This window comes from Dama dama, unplaced genomic scaffold, assembly GCF_033118175.1.
Source record: "Dama dama isolate Ldn47 unplaced genomic scaffold, ASM3311817v1 ptg000093l, whole genome shotgun sequence".
Taxonomy (NCBI): Eukaryota; Metazoa; Chordata; class Mammalia; order Artiodactyla; family Cervidae; genus Dama; species Dama dama.
In genome coordinates, this window is record NW_026870908.1 from 2,783,813 (window position 1) to 2,786,954 (window position 3,142).

Sequence of the window (3,142 nt, forward strand, 5' to 3'; positions counted from 1 at the left end):
AAGGTGTGAAATACATGAGGAGCATGAAACGGTCTGAAAAATAGGAGGAGCATGAAACGTTGTTCAAAACGAAGAAGAGCCTGAAATGGTGTGAAAAATGTGAAGAGCCTCAAAAAGTGTCAAAAATATGAGGAGCATGAAACGGTCTGAAAAAGAGGAGGAGCATGAGCGGAGTTGAAAAACATGAAGAGCCTGAAAAGGTGTGAAAAATATGAAGAGCTTCAAAAGGTGTGAAAAATAGGAGGAGCATGAAGCGGTTTTCAAAAACATGAAGAGCCTGAAAAGGTGTGAAAAATACGAAGAGCTTCAAAAGGTGTCAAAAATATGACAAGCATGAAAGAGTCTGAAAAATAGGAGCAGCATGAAACGGTGTTCAAAAACATGAAGAGCCTGAAAAGCTGTGAAAAATATGAAGAGCTTCAAAAAGTGTGAAAAATAGGAGGAGCATGAAACGGTCTGAAAAATAGGAGTAGCATGAATCGGTGTTCAAAAACATGAAGATCCTGAAAAGGTGTGAAAAATATAGAGCTTCAAAAGGTGTCAAAGATATGAGGAGCATGAAACGGTCTGAAAAAAAGGAGGAGCATGAAACGGTGTTCCAAAACATGAACAGCCTGAAAAGTTGTGAAAAATATGAAGAGCTTCAAAAGGTGTCAAAAATATGAGGAGCATGAAAAGGTCTGAAAAATAGGAGGAGCATGAAACGGTGTTCCAAAACATGAAGAGCCTGAAAAGGTGTGAAAAATATGAAGAGCATCAAAAGGTGTGAAAAATATGAGGAGAATGAACCGATCTGAAAAATAGGAGGAGCATGAAGCCGTGTTGAAAAACATGAAGAGCCTGAAAACGTGTGAAAAATATGAAGAGCTTCTAAAGGTGTCAAAAATATTAGGACAATGAAACGGTCTGGAAAATAGGAGAAGCATGAAGCCGTGTTGAAAAACATGAAGAGCCTGAAAAGTTGTGAAAAATATGAAGAGCTTCAAAAGGTGTCAAAAATATGAGGAGCATGAAAGGTCTGAAAAATAGGAGGAGCATGAAACGGTGTTCCAAAACATGAAGAGCCTGAAAAGGTGTGAAAAATATGAAGAGTTTCAAAAGGTGTGAATTACATGAGGAGCATGAAACGGTCTGAAAAATAGTAGGAGCATGAAGCGGTGTTGAAAAACTTGAAGAGCCTGAAAAGTTGTGAAAAAAATGAAGAGCTTCAAAAGGTGTGAAAAATATGAGCAGCTTCAAAAGGTGTCAAAAATGAGATGAGCATGAAACGGTCTGATAAATAGGAGGATCATGAAGCGGTGTTGAAAATCATGAAGAGCCTGAAAACGTGTGAAAAATATGAAGAGCTTCAAAAGATATGAAAAACATGAGGAGCTTGAAACGGTCTGAAAAACAGGAGGAGCATGAAGCGGTTTTGAAAAACATGAAGAGCCTGAAAAGGTGTGAAAAATATGAAGAGCTTCAAAAGGTGTGAAAAATATGAGGAGCCTGAAACAGTTTGAAAAATAGGAGGAGCATGAAACAGTGATGAAGAACATGAAGAGCCTGGAAGGGTGTGACAAATATGAAGAGCTTCAAAGGTGTTAAAAATATGAGGAGGATGAAACAATCTGAAAAATAGGAGGAGCATTAAGCGGTGTTCAAAAACATGAAGAGCCTGAAAAGGTGTGAAATATAGGAAGAGCTTCAAAAGGTTTGAAAAATACGAGGAGCATGAAATGGTCTGAAAAATAGGAGGAGCATGAAGCGGTGTTCAAAAACATGAAAAGCCTGAAAAGGTGTGAAATATATGAAGAGCTTAAAAAGCTGTCAAAAGTATGAGGAGCATGAAATGGTCTGAAAAATAGGAGAAGCATGAAACGGTGTTGAGAAACATGAAGAGCCTGAAAAGGTGTGAAAAATATGAAGAGCATGAAAAGGTGTGAAAAATATGCGGAGCATGAAACTGTGTTCAAAAACATGAAGAGCCTGAAAAGCTGTGAAAAATATGAAAAGCTTCAAAATGTGTCAAAAATATGATGAGCAAAAAACGGTCTGAAAATTAGGAGGAGCATGAAGCCGTTTTCAAAAACTTGAAGAGCCTGAAATGATGTGAAAAATATGAAGAGCTTCAAAAGGTGTCAAAGATATGAGGAGCATGAAACGGTCTGAAAAATAGGAGGAGCATGATACGGCGTTGAAAAACATAAAGAGCCTGAAAAGGTGTGAAAAATATGAAGAGCTTCAAAATGTGTCAAAAAAATGACGAGCATGATATGTATGAAAAATAGGAGGAGCATGTAACGGTGTTTCAAAAGCATGAAGAGCCTGAAAGTTATGAAAAATATGCAGAGCTTCAAAACGTCTCAAAAACATGAGGAGCATGAAACGGTCTGAAAAATAGGAGGAGCATGAAACGGTGTTCAAAAACATGAAGAGCCTGAAAAGGTGTGAAAAATATGAAGAGCTTCAAAAGGTGTCAAAAATATGAGGACCATGAAACGGTCTGAAAAATAGTAGGAGCATGAAGCGGTGTTGAAAAACATGAAGAGCCTGAAAAGGTGTGAAATATATGAAGAGCTTCAAAAGTTGTAAAAAATATGAGGAGTTTGAAACGGTCTGAAAAATAAGAGGATCTGGTTTCCTCAGTGTGTATGCCCAGAAGTGGAATTGCTGGGTCATATGGCAGTTCTATTTCCAGTTTTTTAAGAAATCTCTACACCGTTTTCCATATCGGCTGTACTATTGTGCATTCCCACCAACAGTATAAGAGGGTTCCCTTTTCTCCACTCCCTCTCCAGCATTTATTGCTTGTAGACTTTTGGATAGCAGCCATCCTGACTGGCATGTAATGGTACCTCATTGTGGTTTTGATTTGCATTTCTCTAATAATGAGTGATGTTGAGCATCTTTTATGTGTTTGTTATCCATCTGTATGTCTTCTTTGGAGAAATGTCTGTTTAGTTCTTTGGCTCATTTTTTATTGGGTCATTTATTTTTCTGGAATTGAGCTGCAGGATTTGCTTGTGTATTTTTGAGATTAATCCTTTGTCTGTTTCTTCATTTGCTATTATTTTCTCCCAATCTGAGGGCTGTCTTTTCACCTTACTTATAGTTTCCTTTGTAGTGCAAAAGCTTTTAAGTTTCATTAGGTCCCATTTGT